General features: G+C 38.7%; 1 non-coding gene across 1 annotated transcript; it reads left to right on the plus strand.

Annotated features, from left to right (window-relative positions):
- The first annotated feature begins 15,326 nt into the window (after positions 1-15,326).
- LOC145629745 (small nucleolar RNA R71) lies at positions 15,327-15,432 on the plus strand. The gene has a single exon (XR_014111894.1). It is a non-coding gene; the product is annotated as a small nucleolar RNA R71 (small nucleolar RNA).
- Positions 15,433-15,680: the final 248 nt, after the last annotated feature.

Raw genomic sequence — 15,680 nt, forward strand, 5'->3', positions numbered from 1 at the left:
TAAGGACCCAGAAGCTTCTGTTTTGTACGACACGTTAGGAGCGGGCGTGCATTTTTCCAGGAGCGCCCGCTCCTACCAGTCTTAAAGCCCACTGTTTCTTTCATTAAGCTTGGAGCGGGCGTGCTTAGTGATAGGAGCGCCCGCTCCAAGCTCTTAACAGCTTCCTGTTTTGTTTTCTTCGGCTCTTTTTGCTTCAAGTTCCTATATCAAAACCACAAGAACATAAATTCAACAATATTAGCCAAAATCAGATATTCTCAACACTCTTATTCTTTTCCTATCTCATTCATTTTTTTTTTCTCTTTTTTTTTTCTTTTTTTTTTCTTTTTTTTTACTCGGGTTGCCTCCCGGAAGCGCTTCTTTAACGTCAATAGCTTGACGACCTCCACACTCAGGAGGTAAGATTACATTGAGTTGATTCTAAAACACCTACATGAGCACCCTCGTAGTAAAGCTTGAGGCGATGCCCATTCACCTTGAAAGATCTCTTTTCGTCCATATCCCAAACTTCCACGGCTCAAAGAGGAAACACTTCCTTGACAACAAAAGGTCCACTCCACCTTGATAAAAGTTTCCCGGGAATCAATTTCATCCTAGAGTTGTAGAGGAGTACCTTATCGCCTTTTAGAAATGCTTTCTTTTCAATGTTCCGGTCGTGGCAATCCTTAGTGCGATTCTTATAGTTGCTAGCACACTCATACGCTTCCAATCTTAGCTCTTCAAGCTCATGCAAATCAAGCCATATTTGCTCTCCCGCGCTAGCCAAGTCGAAGTTAATCTTCTTGATTGCCCATTGAGTTCGGTGTTCAAGCTCCACCGGTAGATGACAAGATTTTCCATACACAAGACGATATGAAGTTGTGCCTATTGGGTTTTTGTATGCCGTTCTATATGCCCATAGAGCGTCATCAAGCTTTTCCGACCAATCCTTTCTATTCCTTGCAACCGTCTTCTCAAGGATTAATTTAATTTGACGGTTGGAAACTTCCGCTTGCCCACTAGTTTGTGGATGATAGGTAAGGTCGAATCTTTGGTGAACCCCGTGCTTTCTTAGCTTCTTTTGAAAAGCACTATGAACGAAATGTGAACCGTTGTCACTTACCACTGCTCTAGGAATTCCGAATCTTGGAAATATGACTTTCTTGAACATCTTCATGACTACCTTGTGGTCATTAGTTGGGGAGGCAATGGCTAAAACCCATTTTGATACGTAATCGACCGCCACAAGGATGTATTGATTTCCATAAGAAGTAGGGAATGGCCCCATGAAATCAACACCTGTATACACCCATTTGTGTCTCCCCAAAACCAAACCCAGTGATGAGTACCTTTCACGTCGAATCATAATCGAATGAAGTGAAAGTGTGGAAAGTTTAGTGTTGCGGAAAGTTTTATTTTCTTTTCTCTTCTCTCTGTTTTTGAAAACTTATTTTAAGAAAATAGCCAATCCAGTTTGGTTGGTCCATGATATGGGTCCAATATTAGTGTAGTTGGATGGGGTTTGAAAAGACCTTTCCAACTATATATTATAAGCCCAATTCCGATGCATATCGAGGAAGTTATGGCCAAAATACTAAACTGGGCCTAATTTGGTTTTTATATGCGGCCCAATGATCTAGAGGAGGGCCTATTATTAATTATCATTCCTAAAGATATTAGGATTGATTATAGTCTTTTAGAATACTATAGAAGTTTCTTTTAAATCCTAATGGAGTTAGGATTGATAATTATGTTTTAAAGAGTTTGAAATTGAATAAAACTACTCCTTTTAAGAATCCTTGTTTTGTACGAAGTGGAATATATTCAGATTTTATTTTCGTGCCTCATAATATTTATCCAAATTTTATATGGTTGGATAGATCTTGAAATTATCTTTCCAATGATATATTATAATATTAAATCCGAGTTATAACGAAAAAGATATGAATGAGACATGAAACTTTATCCAAAACTGACACCCTTACACTATTTTGGCCATATCTTTTTATATACGAAATATTTTAATCTGATTCTAATAGGGTTGTAAAGTAGACTTTAAGAGCTTTCCAACGACATATTATATGCCTTATTTGGACTTCCGGATCAAAAGATATGATAAAAACAAAAACGCGTGAATTTCTGAAATCAGCGCCTGGAACCAGGCCTGGCGCCAGCCATTGACGCCTGGTGCTAGCCATTGGCGCCTGGTGCTAGCCATTGGCGCCAGGCGCCAATAAGCTGGTGCTAGTGCCAGCTCTGTCTTGCGTGCGCCAACCTTGTTTTACGTGTGCCAAGTGCTCTGTTTTGATATTTTATCTTTTTGGCTGATTTTCTCTATAAATAACGTATTAAAAACTTCGTTTTCATTCACCAACTCTCATCAAGATTTTCTTGATTATTCTCTCTCTCTCTCTCTCTTTTTCTTACTTTGCTTTTCATACAAAATTCCGCATTCACAAGATCTAGAAACACCTAGCCATATTCGAAGTTGCCTTCGCCCTAGACGTGAAAGAAAGAGGTACGAGGCATCAAAGTAAGTACTTTATTGTTTTTATTGATATTATGATGTAGAAATCATGTTTATATTGTTATTATGATATTCCTAGTATCATGTCTAGGGTAATTTTAATACTAAATATGATTGTTACGATGCTTCTTATATTTTTCCTAATATTTATTCATGTTAGTATCATGTTAGGGTTAAAGATTTGATTTTTATTGCTTAGTGACATGCTAGGGTTTGTTATTAATCTTGTTAGTATCATGTCTAGGATCTTGCTATTATTATTATGCTTTAATATTAACATGAATATGATTATGATTATAATTGTTATGATTTATGATGATATTATTATTATTATGATTATTATAACTATTATTCATGATATTGATTATTTATTATGTTGCTTGATATTATATTTGTTGCTTGATCACGCTTTTATTGCATGTTTAAAGGGAATTAGTACTTGTAATCACGCTTAATAAGATAATTAATAATCTTGTTAGGGTTAATATTATTATAATTCAAGTGATCGCCAATAATAGTTTGTTTGTGCATTAATATTTAACCAACATAGATTAAACAGGTTTAGGGTTAATCCTATTGATTGCATGTTACTTGAAAAGCGCACATGAATACGATCAGAATAAAGTAGAGGCCTATTATTAGGGCAGGTTCAATCTCTTTTAGGTTGGATTTGTACCTTCATCCCCGAACCCTTATTTGGTTCTAGACCTTATGGAGTTGACGATCTCTTGGATCGTTAAGGGGTGTAACCTTCACCTCGTGAATGGTTTACAAGTTCCTAAAACTTGTTGGCGACTCTTTTGCTCTATCTTCTTCCCTTTTGGACGCCACCGTACTTTAGTGTATGATCACAGTGGGGGTTCAAGCTAGTGGGATTAAAGCTTGAAATTATTTCCTACAGTTTTTGGCGACTCCACTGGGGAGGATTTCTATTTTAATTCCTTAATTTGTTTCGGCAATGATTTAGAATGAGTGGATGAGACTCGAAAAGTTCTAAGTATTTCATGTCCGTAATTTTGATTAACATTATTGTCATATGCATAAAAAAGATCTCATTGGAAAGACCATCCGTAATGAGTTAAAAACATAGGATTTTACATGTAGGAAATTTGAGGAATGTCTTTCACAACTAGGACTGAAATAACACCGCGCGAAGCTGGAAAATTTTATCGAGCACAGAAATCTGCTGAGGCATGTGGGAAGTAGCGTCAGGGGCCAGAGCTTGGCGCCAGTGTTTTAGTTGTAGCGCTAGACACCAGCATTGGCGCCAGGCGCTACAGTTAAAAGCTGGCGCCAGTCTCTGTTTGCTGGCGCCAATTTCCCCCAATACCGAGCCAGAAATATGCGTTCTAATTTCGATCGGTTTTTCGTATTGTTTGCTCGATCCTACTTCCTGATTGAATTTTTTTCTCACTTTTCTGAAACCCATATGTGTTCTACATATGGTCATAACCTCCTGGGAATTCATGCTCCATCTACCCAATTGAACGCTCTGTGCAACAAAGGGTACATCCGAGATGTTGAATTCACCAAACCATGGAAGCGAGTTTTTTCTAAAAACTCGCGGTGTCCCATCCACTCACGCCAACCCTTCACGGTTAGGCTTCCGCGCGGTGCATCCGGACTATTAACCATGAACCCTCTATTGACTAACCATATCCCGAACTTTAGAGAACTAGAGCCATGGTTAGGTTGCAAACTCATTGCATCATATTGTGCCTACTTGACTAATTGTGCATTATTTGTTGTGCATACTCTATGTGATTTTTCCTAACCGTTTGTTTGACTTGCGTTAAGACTAAATAAACTAATTAATGACTAAAGGACTTTGTTTAATTAATTAATTAATTAATTTGAGCTAATAAATAAATATAAAATCGAGTCATAGTTCCTTTAAGTCAACCCGGATTTTTATTCCCGTATACTGCACAAACGTCAACTTGTTTTGGTCATATCTGGAGTGCTAGAAAGAACTACGAGTCGTACAACCTATGGATCTGTAGCCCCGAGTTTTTTCTTTAATTTGGCGTTGGTTTCATCCCAATCAGAGTCGCAGATCAAAAGTTATGACTAAAATACCATAGTCTGTCAAGTTTAATGCATATACGTGAGGTCTTAACTTAGTCTTTAATCGAGTCTAGTCACATAGTCTAGCCACATGGTCATGACACGAGTCTTAACGCACCATCTACACTCACTAGTCTTAGCACACACTTTGAGTACATCACCATGACCATGTCTTAGGTCCATGCATGAGTCGGTCTTTCCGTCATTTGAGTTGGGGGGTACATTCTATTCCTAATTCTCCATATCACAATATTCATTCTTCCCACCTTCTTCCATCCATGCTTGTTGAATCGAGTTTGGGCCATGTGATTGAAAATAATGATAAAAAAAAGAGTAATGATGAGACAAAACACAAGGCAAGCTTCTCACCAAGATTTCATGCTTTCTTCTTCTTTTTTTCAAACCCTTCCCCAATAAGTCTAGCATAGGCACCCTTTGTCTTCCTTAGATTTATTTCATAGGTTTATTTTTTCCCTTTAATAAATGAGCATTTATTTCCTTGCATATGATCATCACATTGCATTACATTAAAAAAAAAATCCATGTCGAATTAAACACAAGGTATACCAATGATTTAAGGCAACCCTTGTAGTCACATCATATCTCCTTTTACCATTCAAAATATACAATCCTTTCTTCATAAACCACTTTGAGCCTCGTCTAACGATAGACCTTTCTTTTTTCAATCTACATCTATCTATCCTTGGGATGGGATGGTGTGCAACTTTTGCAATTCTAAATAAAGCTTGAGCAAATTCAAAAGATTAAAAAAGCAAAAAAATAAATAAAAGTGTACAAAAGGGCAAGTGTTCCAATGTCTTTGATATGAAGATATCTTCGATAAGAACACGTCTCAGATTGCGTCTCTTATCGAGTGCTCGGTACCGTGCCTGAGAAACATGAATGCCAAGTGAGTGATAGACCGCATGATCGGGATTGCCCACGCTTATAAAAATAAAATGAATGCTAAAGCAAAAGATAAAAAAGAGCCAAAAAGAGTAGAAACTCAAGCATAAATATAAAGATTCAAAAGCGAGGTTGCACACCTTGGGGGCTTATCTAGGGTCTTGAGCCTTTATCCCCTTCTTCTTTCAAACCTTTAGCCTAACCACGTTACAGCCCTTGAAAAGACCTTTTTGAGGTATACACACTTGTGCGAGGTTCGGCTAGAGCTACGTTCGACCTGATTCCTAACGGATACGTAGGCAACCTCACATCGAGGTGCGGCCGTAATTAACATGCATTCATATTCACATTCACACACTTACACCATGATCATATCAAGGGATCTCCAATGCTCATCCCTATTCACTTAGAGCTAGACTTGGGGGCTTGATCCCTACATCATTGGCTCACCTAGCCTAAGAGTCACCACCATTTGATTATTTTAACAAATAATATTCTTTCCACACGCTTAGCCCTTGTGGCCTAGCTTTAGTGTCACTTTCACACACTGCACAGATACATGACCAAATATACTTCCCTTAGGAACCCTTTGTCATGAAATCTTAATACACCGTTGAAGCATGCCTTGTCATATCAACATCACTTATCAACCATAATCATCATTGCATCACGAAGTATGAAGTGCTTAGCCTCCGTGCCTAAGTTACGTAAATGCTTTCATCATTGAGTCAACAGTTGAGATAGCCTAGGATGGATTAATCCTTGCACCTTGAGAGATAGTATCAAATAACATTTGACTAAGCTCATTCAACATGCATCTTCAAACTTTCGATTCTTTTTCGCGTCTTTCTTTTTCGGGAGAAAGTCGGTACCCTCCACAAAAATGACGGAAAATTTTTGCTTTTTTGCATTTTCGAGTCGCATGATCACATTACAATGCACACACGGGTCATGAGTCACACGTGTCTTTTCACTTTGAGTCGAGTCAACCTCGAGTCAGTCGATCACAGAGAGTCAAGTTTATACCTTGAGTCATGTCAAGTCGATGAGTCAAGCAATGCTAAACCTTAGGTCAACCCTAAGATAATTAAAGAGATTGGCAAAGTACTATAGTCAAAATAAATAAAGGTGTAGCAGAACAGGGAAGACCCTATCACAGCGTTCAGCGACAGAGTCAATTCTTGGCGCCAGAGATATTTCAGCAGCGACAGAGCTTGAAGCCTCTCCAAAAGGTGATTTCGACTTCATACAACGATTTCGGGTTCCTTGGTACGCCAGTTAGCCCCTATGAGCAATTTGACATGATTAAGTAGTCGGTTTGATTACAAAAACAAATAAGTGATCGACCTGATGAAAGATCGTCTCACTTAGATTAAAGCGCCTAAGCATTGGCTCAAAAGCAGAAAAGGCACCGACGTATAGGTTCAAAGCAACGAAAGCGACGACGTACAGGCATAGCGGAAGCAAAGTTCGAGCGAGCTTTAAAGATCGACAAGTGTTGGTCTTCGGTAATTTTCTTCGGAATATTATCGCAACAACTGAGGATGACTTCAAGTAAAGTTATTTTCGACGGCATTCGCTAAGATTGTGGAAGTTGTCACCAAAGATTTGAGAAGATAGCACGATATGGGCAATCTTCGACGGCATTTGCTAAGATTGTGGAGGTTGTCACCCAAGATTTGAGAAGATAGCACGAGATGGGCGGTCTTCGACGGCATTCGCTAAGATTGTGGAAGTTGTCACCCAAGATTTGAGAAGATAGCACGAGATGGGCGGTCTTCGACGACTTTTGCTATGATTGGAAAGGTTGTCACTATGATTCAAGAAAGGGCTCGAGATGTAGCAACATTAATCGACGACGTTCCCTAGATTGCGGAAGATCGTCAAAACAAGCGGCAAGATGGCGTTCCATGGATTGTGGAAAGTTGTCAAAAAGCAACAGAGGATTGTTTCAAGAGAAGCAATCTTCGATAGTATTCCCTTGGATGTAAAGTATTATCAATGCGGATGGGGATTGTTTCAAGAGAAGCAATCTTCGGTGGTATTCCCTTGGATGTGGAATATTATCAATGCGGAGGAGGATCGTTTCAGGCGAAGCAGTCTTCTAATTTGGAAGCAGTTACGGGTGTAGCAGTTTTCAAGCGGGATGGCAATCTCTAGCTTGCAGGAGGTCATCAAAACAAGGATACGGCAACAATCGGTTACTTTCCGAGACGTGTGCTCGACGGTGCAAGATACGCGTTTCTTAACTCTTTTATCTATTTAACTAACGATAGTTTTGCAGGTATCGGCGTTGCAAGAATGATTTAGGATCGCAGAACGTTCTGAATCATTCTCCGTCCCTATCGATACTTTGACTTTTGTTTTCGAAACTCGCGTTTCTCCAAACTCAGTCAAAGTGGGGGCTTCTGTAGACACCCATTTGTGTCTCCCCAAAACCAAACCCAGTGATGAGTACCTTTCACGTCGAATCATAATCGAATGAAGTGAAAGTGTGGAAAGTTTAGTGTTGCGGAAAGTTTTATTTTCTTTTCTCTTCTCTCTGTTTTTGAAAACTTATTTTAAGAAAATAGCCAATCCAGTTTTGTTGGTCCATGATATGGGTCCAATAGTAGTGTATTTGGATGGGGTTTGAAAAGACCTTTCCAACGATATATTATAAGCCAATAAGCTGGTGTTGGCGCCAGCTCTGTTTTGCGTGCGCCAACCTTGTTTTACGTGCGCCAAGTGTTCTGTTTTGATATTTTATCTTTTTGGCTGATTTTCTCTATAAGTAACGTATTAAAAACTCCGTTTTCATTCACCAACTCTCATAAAGATTTTCTTGATTATTCTCTCTCTCTCTCTCTCTTTTTCTTACTTTGCTTTTCATACAAAATTCCGCATTCACAAGATCTAGAAACACCTAGCCATATTCGAAGTTGCCTTCGCCCTGGACGTGAAAGAAAGAGGTACGAGGCATCAAAGTAAGTACTTTATTGTTTTTATTGATATTATGATGTAGAAATCATGTTTATATTGTTATTATGATATTCCTAGTATCATGTCTAGGGTAATTTTAATACTAAATATGATTGTTACGATGCTTATTATATTTTTCCTAATATTTATTCATGTTAGTATCATGTTAGGGTTAAAGATTTGATTTTTATTGCTTAGTGACATGCTAGGGTTTGTTATTAATCTTGTTAGTATCATGTCTAGGATCTTGCTATTATTATTATGCTTTAATATTAACATGAATATGATTATGATTATAATTGTTATGATTTATGATGATATTATTATTATTATGATTATTATAACTATTATTCATGATATTGATTATTTATTATGTTGCTTGATATTATATTTGTTGCTTGATCACGCTTTTATTGCATGTTTAAAGAGAATTAGTACTTGTAATCACGCTTAATAAGATAATTAATAATCTTGTTAGGGTTAATATTATTATAATTCAAGTGATCGCCAATAATAGTTTGTTTGTGCATTAATATTTAACCAACATAGATTAAACAGGTTTAGGGTTAATCCTATTGATTGCATGTTACTTGAAAAGCGCACATGAATACGATCAGAATAAAGTAGAGGCCTATTATTAGGGCAGGTTCAATCTCTTTTAGGTTGGATTTGTACCTTCATCCCCGAACCCTTATTTGGTTCTAGACCTTATGGAGTTGACGATCTCTTGGATCGTTAAGGGGTGTAACCTTCACCTCGTGAATGGTTTACAAGTTCCTAAAACTTGTTGGCGACTCTTTTGCTCTATCTTCTTCCCTTTTGGACGCCACCGTACTTTAGTGTATGATCACAGTGGGGTTCAAGCTAGTGGGATTAAAGCTTGAAATTATTCCCTACAACACCCCACACATCAAATACCTTTAGCTCAAGAATCGGTTGTTGAGGCATCTTGTTTCGCTTGGATATATTGCCGGTTCGTTAACACCGATCACAAGTCTTCACAAACCCCCAAGCATCCTTAAAGATGTGAGGCCACCACAACCCGATATGCAAAACCTTCAATGCTGTTTCGTTTGCTCCCATATGCCCTCCACAAGGATCGGAATGACACATCTTGAGCACATTTTGCACTTCTTCATCCAGAACACACCTACGGAGCAAACCATCTACTCCTCTCTTGTAGAGAATGGGGTCATCCCACACATAGTGTCTTGCTTCCCTTTTTAGCTTCTTCCTTTGGTTTTTTGAGAAATCGGGAGGGAATTCTCCACAAGCCAAATAGTTCACCAAGTCGGAGAACCATGGAAGCTCCTTCTCATTCAAGATATAGAGCACATCATCTCTCAATTCATCACAAATGGGAATTTCATCATCACTAGCTTTCACATTCTCTAATCGGCAAAGATGGTCCGCAACCATATTTTCGACCCCTTTCTTATCCCGGATTTCAACATGAAATTGTTGGAGAGACAAGACCCATCGAAGAAGGCGAGGTTTGGACTCTTTCTTTGCCACAAGGTACCTAATAGCCGCATGATTGGTATAAACAATAGTTTTGGAACCAATTAGGTAGTTCCAAAACTTCTCAACAGCATGCACCACGGCAAGAAACTCCTTCTCCGTTGTGGTGTAGTTCCGTTGAGATTCATTCAAGGTCTTGGACATGTAGTAAATGACGTAAAGTTTCTTCTCAATTCTTTGTCCCAACACCCCTCCAATTGCAACATCACTAGCATCACACATAAGTTCAAAAGGCAAATCCCATCTTGGCCCTTGCACGATTGGAGTAGAGATCAAAGCCTCCTTTAATTTGTTGAAAGCTTGAAGACACTTTTCATCAAAAATAAAGATGGCATCCTTTTGAAAAAGAGCATTTAGGGGTCTAGAAATTTGTGAGAAATCCTTGATAAATCTCCTATAGAACCCGGCATGCCCTAAAAAGGATCTTACTCCTCTCACATTAATTGGAGGTGACAATTTTTCAATCACTTCAACTTTGGCCTTGTCGACCTCAATCCCCTTGCTTGATATCTTGTGACCAAGGACGATTCCCTCTTCAACCATGAAGTGACATTTTTCCCAATTTAGGACCAAGTTGACCTTCTCACATCTTACTAAGCATTTGCCCAAATTGGACAAACAATCTTCAAATGAAAGGCCCCCAACCGAGAAATCATCCATGATCACTTCCATTTCGGCTTCAAGCATGTCTCCAAATATACTCATCATGCACCTTTGAAAGGTTGTCGGTGCATTGCAAAGTCCAAACGGCATTCTCCTATATGCAAAAGTACCATATGGACAAGTAAAAGTTGTCTTCTCTTTATCATCCGGGTTTATGGGGATTTGAAAGAAACCCGAATAACCATCAAGAAAGCAATAATACTTGTGCTTTGTTAGTCTTTCAAGCATTTGGTCGATAAAAGGAAGAGGAAAATGATCCTTATTAGTGGATGCATTTAGACGTCTATAGTCTATGCACATCCTCCAACCGGTCACTGTCTAGTTGAAATGAGATCACCATTCTCATTTTCAACTACGGTCATTCCTCCCTTTTTAGGGACCACAGGAACGGGGGAAACCCATCTAGAACTCGAAATGGGGAAGATGATGCCGGCATCAAGGAGTTTGGTGATTTCTTTCTTCACCACCTCCCCCATTTGAGGATTGAGTTTCCTTTGCCTCTCAATGGAAGGCTTAGCACCCTTCTCAAGTGTTATGTGGTGCATACATAAAGCGGGACTAATACCTTTGAGGTTATCAATGGTATATCCCAAAGCACCTTGGTGGTTTCTTAAAATACCACATAACATTTGAGTTTGGCACTCGTTCAAAGAAGAATTCACTATTACCGAAAAAGTTGAATTAGGACCCAAAAACTCATACCTTAGGTGTGATGGTAGAGGTTTTAACTCTACCATTGGAACACCCTTACCTTCTCTTGAGGTGGCTATTTCCAAAGCATCATTGCTTGTGATTCCCATGCATACTTGCTCAATGCTTTCTTCCGTACTTCCTTCAAGCATTTCTTCGTACAATGTCATCTTCTTGCCTTGCTCACCTATCTTTTCCATATTCAAAAGGACATTCTCAAGGGCATCGTTAGTAGTGAGCAAGTGCTCATGCATAGAAGTCACAATAGAATCAATAGTATCAATCATCATACAATTATCAAGACTAGAGCTTGGATATTTCATGCTCTCATTCAAATCAAATTCTATCACCTCATCTCCTACTTTTAGTGAAATTTTAGCACTTTTAACATCTATTAAAGCACCCGAAGTAGCAAGAAAAGGTCTTCCTAGAATTATTGGAATGTTAACATCTTCATCCATCTCTAACACAACAAAATCCACCGGGATTACAAACTTCCCCACCCTTAGAGGAACATCCTCTACCTTACCCTTTGGGAATTTAATAGAGCGATCGACCAATTGTAGGGTGATGTTGGTGGGTAGAAGTTCCCCTATCCCAAGTCTTTGGTATACCGAGTATGGCATTAGGCTAACACTAGCCCCTAGGTCACACAAAGCATTATCAATTTGCATCTTGTATATTGCACATGGGATAGAAAAGTTACCGGGGTCTTTCAATTTAGGTGGTGTAGACACCTAAAAATGTCTCCCCAAAACCAAACCCGATGATGAACAACCTTTCACCGCCACTATTGGTCGGGTTCAGTATTTAATCCCGAGAGTGCTTAAAAAATCGTATTTGATTAAATTCATATTTTTGAACAGTCCATGGATCAGTCTTGATGTTTGGAAAAAGCATAGTTTTAATTTCAGCCCAAACTTATTATTTAATTTTAGCCCAAACCTTTTTTATTTTATTGTTTTGTTATTTATTTTTGGCCCAAACCTTTTATTTATTTTTATTTAATTATTTTCTTATTTTTAGCCCAAATCATAATAAGTCAGAAAAGGACCGAAATTATCAAGCGGCACTTAAAATGTCGAATGAAATTAGGGTTAAAAATGTATTTAGACGGAAAAGTGAGCTTGGAATTCCCGCGCCACGGCAGGTACCCACCGTGTCACGGGAATCTGTCCCGTCTGACGGTGGGATTTCCCGTGACACGGGAAGTCTGCCGTGACACGGGAATTTCCGTGTCTTTTCCGCGTAAACCCTTAACGCGTTTTCTTTCCCGTTTTATGAAAATTTCCCGCGTCACACCAAAATTTCACCGTGTCACGGGAATGCTTCCCGTCTGACGGTGGAACTTCCCGTGTCATGGTATAGTTTGTCGTGTCGCGGGATACTTTTTTAGGGTTTTTATCATTTTAGGGTTCTGTGTGCTCCCTCAGCACATTTTCCCTATAAATACCCCCTCATTTCTGATGTACGGGGCAACAATTAATTCTCTGGTTTTATTTTTCTCTCTTCTATGCTTTAGCCTAAACACTAGCCTACCCTTCTCATTTCAAAATTCCTTCTTCAAGTGCTCAAAGGAGTCCATACTTTACTCGTGGTTCTGTCCTTAAGCCAAGGCGTGAAAGGTAGAACTGTTTGAGGGTTTGGCCCCAAATCAACTCTACTTTATTTAATTTGATTTAATTATTGTTTTATTATTTCCTTGAAGTTACTAACTCGTTTATTATTTTGTAGTTGCAAACAAACAGAATCAAAGTAAGAATCATGTTCCTTTTATTCTTATTATTTTTCTAACGATTTTATATTGTTGGAATTATGATTAAATTGCTTCCAATATTAATGTTTATTCTATTATTTTTATTGATCACCATATTGCATGTTTAAAGGGAATATGTAATTGAAAATCACGCCTAATAAGATAATTTGGACAACCGGTTTAGGTTCCTTTTTAATCTTGTTGTTTAATCAAGTGATCACGATATTTTAGAATAATGTGTTGCATTAATATTAAACCAATTTAGCCTAATAATAGTTTGGAGCAAATTGAATATTTTGTTTGTATGCCTTTGAGATTGCAGGAATCATTTTTCACTATAAGAATCGAGTAGAGGCCAATACGGGCGAATGTGACTCCATGACTCACTTCGTACCATCATCCCCGATCCTCCTTTCGTGGTTCCGAACCATATGGAGTTAGTAATCTCATGGATTATGAATGGGGTGTAACCTTCACGGGTCAATCGTTGTTGCCTTCGTGGTCCCTTATTCGTGGTTGCCTTTTATAATCCGTGAACGGTTTACAAGTTCCTTAAAAACTTGTTGGCGGCTCCCTACTTTATTTGTCCCTAATCGTTGTCCCTAATCGTAATGTCAATTCCCACTTCCTATGAGTGCCAAGCATATTCACACATGCTTTTAACGTAGGCGCACTTCGAACAACGCCTACAGGTGGCATCTTGTTCATGATAATTGCACTACAATTCTCGGTGAGACTCACCGTTTCAACCAATTCACACTTTCTCCTTCCACTCAAAATATCTTTCAAAAACCTAGCATAGTTAGGCATTTGCTTGATAGCATCGGTAAAAGGAATTGAAAGGTGAATTTGTTTCAATGTTTCAAGAAATTTTCCAAATTGCACATCTAATTTGTTTCTAACAAATTTGTGAGGATATGGTAGCTTTTGCAATTGTTTTGTTTCTCTCTCTTTTTCTCTTCTCTCTTCACTCTCTTTTTCAAAATCTTTCTCTTTCTCAAATTCTTTTTCTTTCTCACATTCTTTCTCTTTTTCATTCTCATGGTTTTTCACTCTCTCTTGTTCAAAATCACTTTTAAGGGGAGGCTCACTCATGTTCATTCTCTCATTGCTTTTTTTAGGAACACTTTCTTCCAACACTTTACCACTCCTTGCTGATATAACATTTACGGGCCTCTTAGGATCTAGTCCTTGGGGAGGTAGTTTAGAAGTGCTAGTCCCTTCCTTCAAAGCATTGGCTAATTGAGAAATTTGTGTCTCAAGCATTTTATTATGGGTCATCACTTCACTAAATTTCTTTTCACTAGAGGCCATGAAAGTATTGAACATTTTAGTTTGATTTTCCATCATTTCCTCCAAGCTAGACCTACTATGTGGTGCTTGAGCATAGTAGTTGTCTTGGGAAGCCCTATTACCTCTAACATTCGAATTGGACGCATTTTGATTAGAAGAACCTCTATTATTATTGTTGTTCCAATTGTTCCGATTATTAGAGTTTCCCCCTTGGTGAAATTTCCCTTGATTCCCATAGTTTCCTTGATTATTATGATTATGGTTACCATAACCACCTTGTTGGTTGTAGTTACCTTGGGGATTTTGATCCCTTTGGTTCCTATTTCCCCATTGATTTTGGTTATGGTAATCGTAATCATTTCCTCTTTGGTTATAGGAATTCCCCCCTTGTTCTCTTCAATTTGGTGGTAAGTATCTTTGATTGTCATTCCTATGTCTATTATCATAAGACAAGGCATTGACTTGTTCATTTTCCTTTTCATTACCATCTTTGTATTAGGGTTGGGGTTGGGAATCATAATTACAAGAAGAGGTATCATGGTCATATGACCCACAATTTTCACAAAACAAACATCCATGAGGCATGTTATTAGAAGTAGAGGGAGAAGAGTTAGAATTCATACCTCTCCCCTTAGATTGGGAGGGATGCTCTTGTGTTGAACTAGAGGTCTCTAGTTTTGCCTTAATGGACGTTATCTCCTTTCCAAGGTTGGCGATTTGGGAAGTCAAATTGTTGATGGCATTAAGGTGATCAACGGAGTAAACCGCATTTCCTCCCTTGTTTAGAGACTCTCTCTCTCTCCTTCTTGCCAATCCATGTGGTGCCTCACCACATCCTCAATTATCTCTATAACTTGCTCCTCCGTCTTGTTCATAATCGGGCCACCTACTCCCGCATCCAAGCTAGTCTTTCCTTGTGGGCTCAAACCCCCATAGAAAATTTGAAGCACTTGATATGACGGAATTCCATGATGAGGGCACTCCCTTTGATATTCCTTGTATCGTTCCCATGCTTCATATATGGTTTCTCTAGCTTTTTGACGGAAACCTTGGATCAAAACCCTTGCCTCGACCGTCTTCTTTTGAGAATAGAATCTTCCTAAGAAAGCCATGGTGACCTCGTCCCAAGTTCTCAAGGAGTTAGGCCTCACCTCCTTCTCAAGCCATTCAAGATCCCTTCCTATCAAAGAAAAAGGAAATAGCTTTAGTCTCACAAACTCTTGAGTTACCCCATTTACCTTGATCGTGTTGCAATATTTTTCGAACTCGTTTAAGTGTGAAAGAGGGCTCTCATGTTTTGCTCCACTATATTGCCTC

The sequence above is a fragment of the Chenopodium album genome, chromosome 4 (assembly GCF_948465745.1).
Source record: "Chenopodium album chromosome 4, dcCheAlbu1.1, whole genome shotgun sequence".
Taxonomy (NCBI): Eukaryota; Viridiplantae; Streptophyta; class Magnoliopsida; order Caryophyllales; family Amaranthaceae; genus Chenopodium; species Chenopodium album.